Source organism: Schistocerca nitens, chromosome 10, assembly GCF_023898315.1.
Source record: "Schistocerca nitens isolate TAMUIC-IGC-003100 chromosome 10, iqSchNite1.1, whole genome shotgun sequence".
Lineage (NCBI taxonomy): Eukaryota > Metazoa > Arthropoda > Insecta > Orthoptera > Acrididae > Schistocerca > Schistocerca nitens.
This window is the reverse complement of record NC_064623.1, coordinates 218,992,282-219,010,326: the sequence shown is the minus strand read 5'-3', so window position 1 is coordinate 219,010,326 and position 18,045 is coordinate 218,992,282.

Genomic DNA, 18,045 nt, shown 5'->3' with positions numbered 1-18,045 from the left:
GGTTCTTTTTTTTTAAGCTTAAAATTTTTGTTACCGACCTCATTCCCTTAAATGGCACAAAATGCATATATTATACCTATAGATTTATTTATTCCTATTCGAGAATTCATCTATGGTACAGAAGGAGTTGTCAAGGAGATATGATTTCAATTTATTTTTAAAACTGTTACTGCTGTCTGTCAGACATTTTATTTCATCTGGTAATTTATCAAAAAGTTTTACAGCAGCATATTTTACCCCTTTCTGTGCCAAAGATAGATTAAATAGAGGAGGTATGTCTTTCTTTCTTCTGGTATTATAATCATGAATATCGCTGTTGTTTTCCTCCTCAGAGGACACCACCTTAATGAAAGATTGTCCGTCTGGGCGAGAGGGTTTGCGTGCTCTGGATCTGGAGGGCTATGCCGGCAGTAGTGTAGCTACCAGCAGGGTCACCCCTGCCGGATAGGCTAGGGGAGGGGCCAGACCAAGTGTGTCCCACAACGACTAATCCTTTTCCTACTCCTAGCCCATCCTTTTTGTTTTCCTTTCCATTTCCCCCACTTCACTGAGTTGGTGGTTGAACCACATATAGGGGTTGGTGGAAATGCCAAGTTCATACGCCAAACATCTGGTAAATCGTCAGTGCCTGGGCGATAAGGTGGCAGCCCCACCAAGACAATCGGAAGTGGTGGGCCAATCCTTCTTAAAATACCTGATTACTGAAACTGAGATGAGAATACAAAACTGGATGGATGAACTGGTGGCGACCTTTGGCATGGAAAGGAAAACGAAAATAGGCTTTCGGAATGTACGAACCTTGAGGGAGAGTAGCAAGCTGAAACAAGTGACCAGTGAAATGAATAACTATAAACTTGATATCCTGGGATTGAGCGGAGTAAGGTGGCCTGAGTTTGGTGAAATGCAGATATTGGATGGAATTACGTTTTTATACTTATGATGAGGAGGGGAAGAGGAACACCAGGATTGAGTTGGGCTATTGTTGACCAAGGCAGCAAAGAAGAGCCTTCTAGAATGGAGACCTGTGTTCAGTAGGATCACGATTGCCAGATTTAAGATGAAGGTCCGAAACGTCATGCTCATCCAATGCTATGATCGCACAGAGACATCAGAGATTGAGAAGAAGGAGGAGTTCTATTACCTGCTACGAGACTCTGTAAGGAAAGTGAGCAACAAAAATATCGTCATTGTTTTAAGAAACAAATTAGATTTCAACTCCAACCAGGTGGGATCTGAAGTGGAAATGCCCATGAAACACTGGAAATAAGAGGTACCAAGAGAGCTGTATCAACACCAAATAATGTCAATGCCTTAACGCATTTGTATACAATTATACTGACTGTTAATCTGGATTGTAAATTAGTTGGAAAGTTATTTATTATGTTGCAAGTAAGTGGACATGCTCGACCACATCGCAGTATCCAGGAAGTTCAGGAAGAGTCTGGAAGATGTGCGGAATAGAAGAGGAGCAGACGTAAGTAGCGACCACCATCTTTTTACTGCCAATATCCGAATGAAGATTGTGGCTTCCAGAAAGAAGTTCGAGTGAAGGAATAGAAGATTTGACGTAGGTAAACTGAAAGATCCACAGATAGCTGAGGGGCTCCAGCTGGAACTCTGGAATAGAGTCCAGGCACTGGAACTGGAGATGACTGAGAATAAAGACATGGAGGAAATGTGCACAGGAGTCAAGAATACTTTTGTGCAAGCGATTGAGAGACAAATTGACTTTAAAAATTGCCTGCGGAGAGATTGGATGTTCGAACATACCTGGAGGAAGACTACTCATAGAAAGGAGACCAAGAGAAGAGTAAACCAGAGCAGGACCAGGCAAAAAAAAAAAGCACAGGCACAAGCTGATTGTAGAGCAGCAGATAAGGAAGTGAAAATGAGTGTGAGAAGAAACCACAGAAGATGGATAGATGAACAGGCTGATAGAGCAAAACAGACAGCAAAGAGGGGGGGGGGGTATTTGAAAGAGCTATATGATATCACTAAGATGCCCTCAAAGCGAAGATCCCACAGTAACCGACAAGTAAGGAATAAGAAAGGGGAGATACTAATCACACATGAAGAACAATCACGTAGATGGGAGGAACACTTTAACGAAGTTCTAAATAGAGACCTTGGCGGTGAGGTAAAAGCCGAAATTCGGACAGCGCTGAAGCATATCAAGAGTGGGGAGGCACCAGGAAAAGATAATATAACATCTGAGATGCTGAAAACAGACTTAGACACCATTGTCGAGTTATTGTACGTCCTCCTAGAGAAGATACGGAGAGAGGAGAAACTGCCAACAGATTGGAAACGAGGTATTATCGTGAAAATACCCAAAAAAAGGAGAGGTTACTAATTCCAACAACTAGCAGGGCGTTGCTCTATTGTCAGTACCGAGTAAGGCCATTTCGAGGATCATTTTAAACCGCATTAAGGATTCTGTGGAAGTACAACTGAGGAGAGAGAAGGCCAGTTTCAGAAAACATCGAAGCTGTGTGGACCTTATCAATATTCTCAGAATTATTCTGGAACAAAGTGCGGAGTGGCAACACACCCTCTACCTTACCTTCGTTGACTGTCAATTGAAGAGTTAAGTGGGATACACATGCAAAATATGGCAGTTCAAAGAAAATTATTAACATCATCAAGAAAATGTATGAAGACTAGTACTACATAACAGAGAACTAACAGAGCCTTTCCAAGGGTGTATTCTTTCGCCAACACAATTTCTTTTGGTGTTGGACCATGTGATGAAAAGAGTCATGGGGGGACAGAAGAGAGGTACGTAATGAGGGATGCAGGATAGGCTCGATGATCTAGATTTCGCAGACGACATCTGGTTAATGACACAACGATATCGAGACATCGAAGAGAAACTGGCCAGGATACAGAGAGAGGTAGACGTTGCAGGCCTCAAGATAAACGTTCACAAAACCAAATGTGGATAAATTCGACCATCACGACTAGGCTGGCCATTAATGGAGAGGACGTAGAACAGGTCCAATCTTTCAGTGACCTGGTAGTCAAGGGAAGGCAGGATTCGGTTACGGTTGTGGATGGAGCCGTAATCAGTTACTATTGGTTGCCTTTTACAGTTACACATAATTTATTTTAAACCAGTGATCCCAGACTCAACAATAAATAAAAAGTACCACACGTTATTAATAAAGGAATAAACAACTGTGTAAATAATAGTGTTTTAAGTGAGTTACAATTTAGCAAATCACCATTAAATACAGATACAACAGATAATGTTTAAAAACAAGTCACTGTGATCTGGGCAGAAGGACTTACACACCAGGAATGGCAATAAATTAAGAATTGTTTAAAACACGCTGCAACTTACAAATTACAGGTACTGAAATATTAAAGTCAAGAGCTGCAGCGCTGCTCAACCTCCCCCTCTCAAAGACAAACCACGCGGGGGGGGGGGGGGGGGGGGCTGTTAGGGGACCCAACTAGTGGCCTAACCAATAGCCAAATTTAATTTCATTAAGGTGGATCCGGTATTGCTTACTGGTACAGTGGTCCTTAACCAGGAGATTAACTGGGCTTAAAATCCACATAATCATACATGGACCCAGAAAGCGGGGAGTAAACTTACCAAGGTTTCCATCATGCACCTCCCTCCCAGGAAAATTACGGACAAACACCTGATCTCCCAGCTTACCCATGAAGGATCGTCGATTATGGTTATAACGACCAGCTTCTCTGTTGTGGGCCCTGAGAATATTGCGCCTCGCACGATTCCAGTTTTCTTTGAAGACCCACAGGAATTAGATCTTCAATCCCCCATAAGTTCGAAAAGAGGGAATTAACAGGATAAGCAAACATCAAGGAAACCTTAGTAACCTTAAAGACCCTCATGGCCGGCAGTATTGAAGGCAAAGCTAAGCCATGGCAGACTAGAATCCCACTTACTGGGAGACTTCTGATGAAAGATAACCAGTGCGGATTTAAGGTTACGATTCACCCTTTCCGTGAAGGACCCCTGCAGATAATACAGAGTGGTAGTTACGTGCTTAACACCGCTTTGAAAACAGAAGGCCTTGAAGGGAGCCGAAAGAAAGACCAGCGCATTATCTCAAACGATTTGCTGAGGAAGTACAAAAACACTAAATACGTTAGACAAATGCGCAATGATGGTGGCAACAGTCACATTACGACTTGGAAGAAACCAGGTAAACCTCGAAAACGCTTCAATAGTAACTAATACATACCGATGGCCTCTTTTGGTGCGAGGTAAGAGCCCCACGTAATCGATATAGAGTTTGTCCATGGGCCAAGATTCACACTCAGAACTATGGAACCCGTGTTGAAGAGCGTTATTCGGTTTGGCTACACGATATAACTGACACCGAGAAACCATTTCTGTAACGTCTCGGTCAATAGACAGCCAAGTCAGATGCTCCTTAATCTTCTGCAAGGTCTTATCGGTTCCTAAATGCCCGCCAATCAACGAGTTGTGAAAATAATGGAAAACAGGGCGTACTAGGTTGCCTAGTAGACAGATCTTAATCTCCTTGGCACGGCTCACCCTTTTACACAAAATGCCTTTCCTGATAATGTATTCATCCAAACGCACCCCTCAGAAATCCGTTTCTTAACGGGTTCCCAAGTGGGGTCCTGATCCTGATGGTCGGCAATGTCAATAAACAAATGAGGAATACCGCCTAACACGACGCAAGTAAGATTGCATTCCGAAGCTTCTTGGTTGTTCAGTGAACATACGGCTGAGGACATCCGCGAGCACCTTCTCAGTGCCTTTAATGTGCTTAACCTCGAACTGAAACGCCGAAATGTGTACCGCCCACCTCGCGATACGGCCAGTTTTACGCGGCCTGGCTAACAGCCAGCTTACGGCTTGATTGTCAGTCTCTAGCTGAAATACTCTATGTTCGAGATAAAACCGGTACTTATCAAGTGCAAACAAGATCGCCAATGCCTCAAATTCGTAAACAGAATATTTATGCTCAGCACTGGTTAACTGACGAGATGCATATGCTAATGGTTGCCTTTGACCCACGAACTCCTGGAGGAGGACTGCCGAAAATCCTGCATTAGATGCGTCGGTTTGAACAATAAATTTCTTATTAAAATCAGGCACTCTGAGAACAGGAGGATTGGCTATAGCCGCCTTAATGTGCTCAAACACGGCCTCTTGAGCGAGTCCCCACACAAAACACACCCCTTTTCGACGAAGTTCATTTAAAGGAGCCGCCAACTGAGCAAAATTAGGGACAAAACGCCTAAAATAATTCGCCATCCCCATGAACTTGGCAATCTCTCGCTTATCAGTGGGTGGCGGAAGGGCTTTCAAGGGCTTAGTCCACTCCTGATCAATGTGAATACTCTCGCCTGATACTAGGTGACCTAAGAAGGATACCTGCTGCCTGGCAAATGTCACCTTATTGGATTTAACAGTCAAACCGGCCCCCTGCAACCTACCAAAAACTTGCTGGATATGTTCCAAATGCTCTTGAAATGAACAACTATAAATTACCAGATAGTCCAGGTAATTGTAAACACACACTAATTTCAAGTCTCCAAGAATATTATCCAACAAAACGAGTAAGGACGGCTATCAAACCAAAGGAGACACTCTTAAACTCAAACAGATTCCAGTCAGTACAAAATGCTTTAACATGTTTACATTCTTCGGCTGAGGGAATCTGATAATAGGCTTGATTCAGGTCGAGCACAGTAAACCAATTAGCCCTGGTAAACTAAGTAAAAGAGTTATGGAGATCAGGATTCGAGGACAACCTTCTTATTTAGGCGACGGTAGTCAACAACAGGCCGAAAGTCCCGCCCCTGATCCTTAGGGATGAGGAATGTAGGGGAGGCATAAGCGGATGTAAAAGACCTAATAACTCCCTGCTCAAGCATTTTGGAGATCTTTCCCCTTAGTATCTTCATCTTAGGCGGAGAGAGACGATATGGGGACTACCTGACAGGAACATGGCCAGACAGACGAGTATGGTAGTCAAGAACATTAGTAACCCCCAGTTATTCAAAGAAAAGCTCTGGGAACCTCTCCAACAACAAAAAAATGGTTAAATTGCTCTGAGTACTATGGGACTTAACATTTGTGGTCATCAGTCCCCTAGAACTTAGAACTACTTAAACCTAACTAACCTAAGGATATCACACACATCCATGCCCGAGGCAGGATTCGAACCTGCGACCGAAGTGGTCACGTGGTTCCAGACTGAAGTGCCTAGAATCCCACGGCCACAAGGACTGGCCCTCTCCAACAAACCCCCTAGATCAGAGGCCTGCTGGGAAGAAAGATGGGTAAGATCAAACTCACTAACCTTAGCATCAACAGCCAGCATTACCGCATCTAGATGCACCTTACGTTTATTACACTCACAGAACCGAAATTTTTGATCTGAATCGAACTTAAAGAAAAAGGTGTACCCAAATAATCCAAGACAAGACCAGTTTTAGCGATAAAATTACATCCGAAAATCAAATCGACTGGCAGCTCCTTAACGAAGGCCAAAGACAAGGGCCACGAGAAATCCCCAGCCGAGCTACTCACACAGACCCAACAATGCAGAGGCAACATCTGCCCATTGGCAACCCGGCATCTCTGCACTGAAGAAGGTACCTGCCTAAGTCTTGCAAGACGACCAAACTCAAGAAACCATTCCAAGCTCGACAATGAAAAGGAGCTACTAGAATCCAAAAGGGCACAAATAGGTTCGCCACCTACCCGAGAACAAATATAAGGCAGTGGGGGTGATGATCAAGCAGCTTTAAACGAAAACTCAATAGCTGCCTTTGTCTCACCCACAACATCTGGGGTGACGTCAACCAGCTGAAGAAGGGTAGCATGCAAGTGGGCTGCTAAGTCCAGAACACAACACTCAATAGGCTGGCGTCTTACCACAAGCCCATAAGTGAGGTGGTCCTTCCTCAACAGGCCGATCCTGGGGCACTGCCTGACCGCCATTACAGAGTTGATCACCTAAAATGGAACACAATGCCAAAGACAGAAATCTTACAACACTAACAGACTTTATCAATCAAACAAACAGAAACTGAAATAGCGATATTACAATCGTAACCATGCTCTGCTACCAGCTGTGACCTGGTAGTCAAGGGAAAGCAGGATTCAGTTACGATTGTGGACGGGGCTGTAATCAGTTATTATTGGTTGCCTTTTGCAGTTACACACAATTTATTTTAAACCAGTCATCCCAGATACAACAATAAATTAATATATGCCACACATTATTAATAAAGGAATAAACAACTGTGTAAATAATAGTATTTTAAGTGAGTTACAATTTAGCAAATCACCATTAAATACAGATACAAATGATAATGTTTTAAAAGCAAGCCACTGTGATCTGGACAGAAGGCCTTACATGCCTGGAATGGCAATAAATTAAGAATTGTTTAAAGTTCACTGCAACTTACAAATTACAGGTATTGAAATATTAAAGGCAAATCGCCACAAACACAGAAGACATCAGACGCCAGGAATACCAGTAAATAAGGTTTTAAAGGTTTACTGTGTAAATACAGATAGCAAATTTTAAGGCAAATAACCACAATCACGGCTGAAGGCCTTACATGCCAGAAACGGCAATAATATAAAAAAATTTTTGAAACCTGCTGTAAAACAGCAAATACAATAGCAAAAGTTAATTAAAAAAACAAGCAACTGATCCAGATGGTGCTCCAGGAATCGACCTCTGAGAAGGTCCGGCAACCGAAGCTTTCGCGAGTGATGAGATAAGCAGCCAAGAGTTGTATTCACTTCACAAGATGGTAACTCAGACTAGTGGCAGGCTATCGAATGACTAATGATAATCTTGCTGAAGTTACCTGATGTCCGATAAACCAAATACAACAATGGAACAATACGCCAACGCCGGAACCAGCGGTCTGCACTATGTCCAGAATACTGTATTTAGAGCGCCTGGAACAAGAAAGGAATCACTGCCACCAGAGTAGAAGAATCACCAACCGGTCTACAATCAAGAAAGTTGTCAAAATTACACGCCTTACCAGCAAAGGCAAGGCGAGAAAATGTACACTGCCGCTACATACACTAACCCCCTGGGGCGTTAGCGGCAACCAGGCAAGAAAAATTACAGGTGGTTGAACTTAACAAATTGTAGCAAGTGAACACAGTAAATAGTAATAAGAAGTCGAGGAAAGCTAATCAGATCCACCTTCCCCAAGCACTCCACTCGCTGCTCTCCGCCTCAGCGACACTATGAGCAGCAACACGACCCCAAGTCACTGGAGAATCGCGAGATATCACAATGGTGGAGGTTTCTCTACTTATATTGAAATGCACTCATCTTAAAGGTTGCTGGATCCGGTTTACGACGAGGTCGTACATTCTCGTGACAACAGCCCTTCCATCCGGCAGTCCATGCGTGCCGCCAGCGGTCCCTGCATGTTCTCACGCTGCACGGACGTGGCTTCTCCTCAGTCCTTAACCGAACTCGCCCACTAACACGACCTGGAAAATCAACGACGTCGCCCCAAAGATAGGGCAACAGTTAGTACACTGCTGCCACTAGCGGACAGGCAACGCTTGCAAAACCGTGTGGCGCCAGTCAACACGAGAAGAAAACAAACAACCGCAACCATGTCAACTAAACAATACCGTCTGGCCCCCAACAGAGGGCGCAAACCTTCAAACAGCACCAAAGCGAGCCGCAGCACGGCTCACTTTCCTCTACCTTGGAAGTGTAGTCACGACTACATGAGGCGCTGAGGAGTACGTCCATAGGCGCATCTGCAAAGCAAATGATGCGTTTGTACAGCTGTACCCCGTCTGGAGGAATAGCAACATCTCAAAGAGGACCAAACTCCGGCTTTTCAATAGCAATGTGAAGGCTGTTCTGTTATATGGTTGCGAAACTCAGAAGGCAACTAACCACATCAAAAACCAGCTCCAAGATTTTATCAACCACTGTCTCCGGCGTATTTTAAATGTGAGATGGCCAGATATAATGACAAATGAAGATCTTTGGAGGGAGACAAATCAGCAACCAATCAATATACAACTCAAGAAAAAAAAAATGGAACTGGGTTGGGCATACATTGAGGAATCCAGATGAAGCTGTTGAAATGGTGTCTTTGAACTGGAACCCTGAAGGAGTTAGAAAACGTGGTCGTCCCATACAGACCTGGAAAAGGAAGATCGAGAGAGAAGCTGCAGCAGATGGGAGAGAGACTTGCTAGAAATCATACCAGGTGGAGGAATTTCGTCACCGCCCTATGTTCCACAGTGAACGACAGGAGCCAAGTCAATTAAGTTACTGTTGTTTTTAAACTGATCCATACCATTGAGAACAAATTTCATTGCTCAATAAATGTACTGTGAGACTGTTCTAAGAACTCCTAACCTTTAAACAGAGGCCTACAAGAAGTGCGACTATGAGCCCCACACATTATTCTAACCACTTTCTTTTGAGCAGTGAATACTTTTTGCCTAAGTGTTGAGTTACCCCAAAATATTATTCCGTACGACATCAGACAGTGAAAGTAAGCAAAGTATTAAGCATGCTAATTTCTATATCCTTAAAATTAGCAATAATTCTAACTGCAAAAGTTTCTGAACCTAGTCGCATTAGGTGATCCAAAAAATTATTTTTCCAATTAAGATTTTCATCCATATGTACACCCAAAAACATAGCATGCTCTGCCCTGGCTACTGACTTCTGTTGATGTCTTATATTTATTGAAGGAACTGTACTCCTTGCAGTAGAAAATTAGATGTACTGTGTTTTTTCCAGAAGTTCAGAGCAAGCCCATTCGCAGAAAACCGATCAATAACTTTTCCAAAGGCATTATTTGTATCATTTTCTATTGGAGTTTCTTTTACTGAATTAATAATGATGCTCGTATCATCAGCAAACAGTGTCAGTTTAGTTTCTTGTTTCAGGTCAGAAGGGAGGCCATTCACGTATATCAAGAACAGATTGAGTAAAGATTGGTTTGCAGTTGTGGATTTTTGCTTTTTGCAGTTACGGATTCAGTTACCTGGCTCAGGCCAATAGTGACAGGCTCCTGATTTTGCAAAATACTTGTGTTTTTCCGCCATTTTTATGAGAGCTGTTGCTTGCTGCATATGCTGAACTTTCATCTTTATCACTTATGTTCATTCTGTCTTTCTCAGGCAAGTCTGGAGATCAGATTGATAAGTGTTTGTTCAGTTGCCTTCATGCATTGATAAAGTGTTTGTATGCTACTGGCAGAGTCATCAGAATTTTCGTAACAACCATATGCTTAGATATTTGTTCACCTAGAATCTGCAAGTGATGTGCAAGATCTTCAGTTCTAGCAACTGTATCATCTGCTGGTTTCTTTTGCAAATTATATCACTGCTACAGTAACATGTAAACATTGGTTCCAGATTTTTGTTCGTAATTAGACACTTACTTATCTCACATTTGATGAGATGTGTTACAGTTCGTAATATGCAGCATAGTTTTTTCTTCAACTGATGTGACAATAATTCGTTGAGCTGTTGTGTCCATTTTGTCGAGGCAGCAATCATCTTGTTGTATGCAGCATTATTATATTTCTTTGGGCAGTTAATATAAACCATCAACAACAATACAAGCATTATTTTATTTCAACACTATGCGTTCTTGGAACTTCCAAGAGTTCCAATTTTCGGCACCTTTGAGTTTATTTATGTGGAAGACTTCATTTTCAATCTTGAGGTTATGTTACATTTCTCTTAAAGTGTGGTCGAAAAACTTATCTCACATCACACAATCGTATTTCTATTATCGTTTCAGGTGTGATACGAACTTTTCACAAAAATATTATTTGTCTTGCGTTCCTGGGCCCACAACCCGTTGGAAATGATTCTTTCTTCTTTAACAAGTAATACGTTGAAGGTGATTAAATAGGATTTTATTTTGTACCACAATACATCGAAAGAAAACTGAATAGTGAATACTTGTTACAGAAGTCCAAAGAAAACACATACAGCAAGGAGTGATCTTAAACAAAGAAAATAAATGTAGTACTCCAGAACATATATAACAAATAAATTTGTCCTTTTTACTCATTTCAACATCTTAGATGGTTTATTTTACACGGTAATGAATATCTGGTCAACTCACAAGACTGATGGTTTTATGATAGGTGTTGATGTTTCTACAGTAATTTGTAAGTTGAAGGTTGAAAGGAGGATCAGTAAATCTGTTTTTTTGTTTGCAAAGTCTATAGTTAAATCACCATATAGAATGTCTCTTATATTACAATGCATTAGTTTGTTCAGCAGTCATTCTAAGTTTTTTATAAAGTTTATAATATCGACAGTTGGTGTCTTGTACAAACAAACTACAACTATTCTTACATCTAATATTTTAACTTATGATATCTCTGCATCTTTATCTTTAACTATTTCTTTAGGGAAAACGTATTTTTCACAATTAAATAGCCCATCTTTTGCAATGGACATGCTATGTGGTGTAACAAACATGAACAGCAGCAAAATGACTATCACAGTTACTGTGAATCCATAATTACAAACGGCCTATTTTTTTGGTTGAATTCAGGCCACATGGCACGAATCCAGTTAGTTCAAAAAAGAATTGTTAGAAAAATATTTGCTCCCCTTTCAAGAACATCATGTCACCCATTATTCAAGGACCTGAAAATATTACCTATCCCTGCATTTTACATCTTTGAGATTATCATCTTTTTACAAACCAATCCTGAACCAACCGAAAGAAACCATTTAAAACAAATGTACAACAGCAGATACAAAGAAATTTAAAGTTTCAAACAAATCATTTAAAACTCCATAAAAAGACGCCCTAGTACATAGGAATGATAATATACAATAAATTCAAGGGTAAAGATGTATTGACCATGGAGATAGAATCACACAAATGAAAACTACATGATCTCCTGATGAGAGAAATGCTACTACTCAGTTGAGGAACTTGTGAATAATGTCTTGATCTTTTGAACAGTGTGACTACTTTATATCATCATTTGTGTGTACTACTGATTTTTAAAATAATGTCTGGAAAAATTGAACACTAAGTACTTCTAGACGATGAGAAAAACAATTCAATAATATTATTGTGTTCAACATAGATCTGTACTGGTAAATGTAATATTAGAGAATTATATAACTATGTATAAGGCAAAAAGTAACATGTCTCCTGTGCAGCACAATCAGATGATCTGTGAAATATTTGTCATGAGATGAAAAAAATACTTATACAAAACATTAATAACAGCTGATATGATTCAAATGACTTGCAAAACCAAATAAAAAAATTATGAAATTGAAATAATAAATAATTTCAAGCTGCTAGCAATGGACGATTTAGGGGCCAGACAAGCCAAAACAAAAATCAAACGCTCATCAACAAGAAGTGTTTCAAAGATTCTAAAAAAGACAAAATGCTTGTGAAATTAGTCGTTAAATATGAAAAATAAGAAATGTGTATACTTTCTGATAGCCATATGCTTAGCGGGTCATACGGCAGTCATGCAAATGAAGTTTGAAGTAACTGGCATTACCAAGCCAGGTACTCCTCTATGTGAAATACTAAAAGACTGTGAGTCATTAATAAAAAAGATTCAAAATGTGTTATTATTGGCAGAGGAAACGACACCTACAGGAATGAAAGTTGCCATGCAATCATGGGGCTCAAAGACATTTTAGAAGGAATTCATGTGCTTTTTTCGTAAGCATTTCACAGAGGTATGATCTGAATCAAGCCACATGTGTAAATAAAGAAATTATGAGCACAAACAGAAAATTCCAGAAGATATGTAGCTATTTTCAAAATGTCACATTTATTGAAGCTACAAGCTCAGTGGGAGAATATTTTACGAAACGTGGACTGCACAGAAACAATTTTAGAAAAATGTGAAGAGAAATACTGGAAATTACCAACTATTCAAGACAAGAAAACAGAAGATCAAGTCCACTATCAAGAAGAAGGGAAAGAAGGAAAATAAGGACCATCAGAGACTCAGGACAGGGAACAAGAAGGAGAAGAAACGTCACTTTCGTCTCCAGAGGAAGAAGCAGCATCGGTCTCTGCTGGAAAACGAAGACTGCTACAAACTTCGGATAAAAGATAAGAAAAAAAATACAGCTCTGCCCTTCAGAAGCACACACATCACTGATCTCACCAGAGGAAGGAGCCTTATCACCAGCAGAGAAGGCATGAGTAAAATTGGGGAGAGGAGGAAGAGCCAACAAACACAAACTCCAGAAAGACAGGATTTTTTATACCAGCAGCTGTGGATAAAGATGAAATAAAAAATTTAGATTGAAATATAAATGCTTATACTATATGTACATACAGTGTGTATCAAGTAAATTAGTTGGGATAAAAGAACTAGTAGCAGCAGAACATGAAATTAGTTTTAACAATGTACAAGACTATAAAAAGGTGGCTTAATTCACTAGATGTCAACAGAGAGGTGGAGGAGTTGAAGTATGTGCACACTATGAAATGGATTGCATTCCATGAACAGTGGACAGCTGTATAGAAATGCTATTTGAATCGGCAGCAATACAGACAACATTCAGAGGAGAAAGTGTTCGATATTATGATATATAGATCACCAAACAGTCAGCTAAATGATTTTCTAAAGGAGCTAAAAGTTTTGTTAGACAAAGCTGTTAGGCAGTTCCCATACATCATAGTAGCGCATGATCTAAAAATTAATACACTATCATTTATACAACGATTCAATGATCTAATCCATCTTTATACAATGATTCAATGATCTAATCCACACTTGTAATCCACATCTGTAAGTAGTGCCACAAGGTGCAGCAAAGATACAGAGACATTAATAGATTGTGTAATTACCAATATACCCTAACACAGACAAAGAGTACATGTCCTAAAACACAGCTACTGCTGACTACTATGTGGTATTAATAGAGGTATTAGATAAGGTAACACTGACAGAAAAAATCTTTAGAGAGTAGCGACAAACAAAGCAAGTAAACCTACAGAACCTATGAAGACTAATGCATTCAAAAGACAGGAGTGATATATATCTAACAGGGAACATAAATAAGGGAAGGGGATCATTCAACAAAACATTATCCTGTTACACAGATCTTACATATCCATTGGTATGTTGGAATACAATGATGATTGCAATAAAAATTTGGTCACAGCAGATATAAAAAGAAAGAGAGTGGAGCTATAAGCTATTTATGAACAATCTCACATCAATCTGAAGCAAACAAACTGTGATTCTATACGGACAAGAAGAAGCCATGCAAGAAATTTATAAAAGAAACTAAATCCAATTACTACATAAACAAAATTAAAGCTTCTCATAATATCACAAAGACAACATGGTCACACATAACGAAATAGAAGGAAGATGATTAACTAAATGTTGCCTGCAGTGGGTGGTGAAACCTCTGACTTTTCTCGTAAACTTAGGATAGAAGAAGGAATGTTCCTGACATGTTTAAAAAACAGTAAAGTGATCCCTATTGTCAAGAGAGACAGCAAGGAAGATTTAGGAAATTACTGACCAATAACTATTACACCTGTCGTATCTAAAAAATAGAAAGTGTAATTATAGACAGAATAGTAAATTTCACTAGATTAACAAAACAAATTTTGTGGTATGTTTCGTAACCTTTCAAAGGCCATTGATTGTGTATGCTATAAAATATTATTAGAAAAGCTTAAAAGTTGTGATGTAAGAGGGAAAGCAGCCAATATCATAAAATAATTCATGGAAAATAGAGAACAGCGTGTAGAAATAAAACAAAATTTGAACAATACTATTACAAACACCTATACAAATGCTGAATATGCTAAATATGGAGTACCTCAAATTTCAGTGCTTGGCCAACCACTATTTATTTTCTATGTGTATGATGTGCCCAAAAGTACACTGATTAGCCAAAACATTAAGACCTCTGACCTGCCATCAATATAAACCTGTCCAGGCAAGAGCAGTGTCGCCGAGCAAGGAGAGATTGCTAGTCAGACACGCCTGGTGCCTGTAATATCAGTGAGCATGCTGTGTGAGTGTAGAATGGGGAAGGAATGCGATCTGTCTTAGTTTCACCAAGGGCAGATTTTGATGTCCGGGAGGCTTGGCACAAACATTTTGCAATCTGCATGACTTATGGGACGTTCGGGAAGTGCCGTGGTGTGTGTTTCCAACAATTGGTAAAACCAAGGTGAAACCACGTCCAGACATTGTGCGGTTGAGCAGCCACACTTCATTACAGATATCGGACCTCGTAGGTTAGGCAGACTGCTAAAACAGGACAGGTGGTGAACAGTGGCGGAAGTAACATCAGATTTTAATGCTGGGAAGAGTATAAATGTATCTGAACATACAGTTCACCAAATACTGCTAACAATGGGCCTCTGCAGCTGACAAACTATATATATGCCAATGTTAAAACGACAACATAGGCAACTACAGCTGAAATGGCCATGTGACCATTGGCACTGTACATTGGCACAGTGGCAGAGTGTTGCATGGTCTGATGAAACCCAATATCTTCACCATCATGCCAATGAGATGACGGGGAAGGGGGAGGAGGAATCCATCGTTTTCCAGGGGAATACTCCTTGACACTTATACTGCTGGATGTAGACAAGCTGCCGACATCTCCATTATGGTCTGGAAAACAATCACATAGGCATCCATGGGTCCATTGCAAGGCACCAAGACCGCTAAGGAGTATCATACCCTAGTTGCAGACCACGTACACCCTTTCATGACAATCATGTTTTCCATTGGCAGTGGCAGTTTTCAACAAGAGAACACGCCATGTCAGAAGGCCAGGAGTGTGATGGAGTGGTTCAAAGAACACAGTGGCGAGTTCCAACTGATGTGCTGGCCCCCAACTCGCCAGATCTGAACCAAATCAAACACATTTGGGATGTGATTGAATGTAGAGTCAGAGCTCTTCGACCCCCTCCCCAGAATTTAGGGGAATTAGGTCACTTGTGTGTGTGTGTGTGTGTGTGCAGATGTGGTGCGAACTACCTCCAATGACCTACCAAGGCCTCATTGCTACTATGCCACGATGCGCTGCAGCTACTATCCATGCCATAGGTAGTCATACTGGTTATTAGGTATGTGGTCATAATGTTCTAGCTGATCAGTGAAGCAGGTGGGAACACTGTTATGCATTCAGAAAAACTTCATTTACTATAAGTAATAATTCAACAGACGACTTACAAAAGCAAGCTTCTCTAAAGATGGAAAATGGAAAAAATTATTTCAGAGGAAATACTGTAATATTTTTATAAATGTAAGCAAAACAACATATATGCAAATACACGCAGACAAAACACGTGACTTGAACAGTATTACTGTCAGGCTTGGAGAACCTGGATCTAAAAGAGACAGAAACTTACGAATTTCTGGGCTTGACAATGGGTAGATACTTAACAAGGAAAATCATATCTATAATATTTATCGTAAAGTGAGTTCAAGTACATTTCTAATGAGAAAAATGTCTAGGATAATAAACACAAAAACACTGCTAACAATGAACAATGGGCTAGACCACCGACAAATATCATATGCCACCATGGTCTGGAAAAGTTCTGCAAATGTGCACATATAAAGAGAACTAAAGCTGCGAAAGAAGGCTGTACTGTGGGTAACAAAATTATTTCTTAGAGATCCCTTCCAAAATAAATTTAAGGATCTGAATATATTAACAGTAAAACAACTATGTAAAGTGCTAGGGTGGAGAAGAGTTTGTAACTCTTTAATTCTGGTGAATTTACGTGAGAACTAGACATGCACTTGACCCCTCCTTACCTACCACCCAGTTAATTATGTGCACAATGGTAATGAAAGGAACTGATGATGGAGCCTGCTAGTTGCTAAAATAAGGAGTGTATACTCACAATAATTTAATAAAAAATCGTAATCTAGACAGTAAAAAAAGGGAATTCTATCATAATAAACGAAAGGAAATGGGATTCTGCATCTATCTGCGAAATGATATGCGGATTAAATATTACAATGAGATTTATTATAAATCAGAACGCAAAGGTACTTGATTGTCGATACAAACCATAGGCTAAAGGACAGGGTATACTGAACTATTATGAGAATAAGAATTGGCTAGAGAACAAGGGGCTCCTACTTTCTGTGATGCAATAGATTGTCAATAAGACTGGAGGTACTAATGAATCAAATATTACTCCCCCGACTATAATGTAGTATCACGATTAGTAATGAGAGGTGAAATGGGAACACATGGAGAAGCAAACAAGGTGGACTTGTAGCAAAGTCAGCGCGCCTGCTTTTGAGGACTTCAATATAAAAATGATAGGTCCTACAATGCTGGAGCCGCAAAATACTTTACCAGTCCTGAAACCTGCAGCACGCCGTTGGTAGTCACTGTTCTGTTGGTGTAGGCGCCGACTTCTGCTGTGCAACAACTCTGTTTCGAGCTGTGGCCTTGAATGTTCACCGGGAATTCTAAGTTCTGCTCGTGTGGCCGAAGCACAGAAACTCCTGGTAGCATGACAATGTATACGGCAAAACTGCTTAAACTCGCCCTGTCGGTACAGATGTGAAAACGCAGAGTAAGAATTTGGGTCTTAAGTCGCAGAATGAAACTGGAGTATGGCTGAAGTCATGCTCCACAACGATTCCGAAAACGTGCTACTAAGAAGCAAGACCATCCGATTCCGACGAAGATCAGATACCCAATGCCACACGTCCCTGCAACGTTATTCAACTTCCCACTATCCCCCAAAAGCTGCGAAGCAGCTTTCAGTGCTGATTCCAAAATTCCACCACACTATCTCGGAACAGCATTCGCGCCAATAGACACGGGTCTCTCCAATTTCGTGTGGGGCTTTATGACGTCAACTGGCCTCAGTCTAAGTTGACCAATCGTGCCTCTGCTATTTAGCCGGGGGCACTGAACTTGCCATCTGACCGATTATGAAAACAGTATGCCAACACCACCGGCCATCCGGTGCCAGACAGTCGCACCCAGCAGGGTGCCGTCCACAAGAATTCTCAGAATCGTGAAGACAATACAGTCAGTCGGCTCCAGCA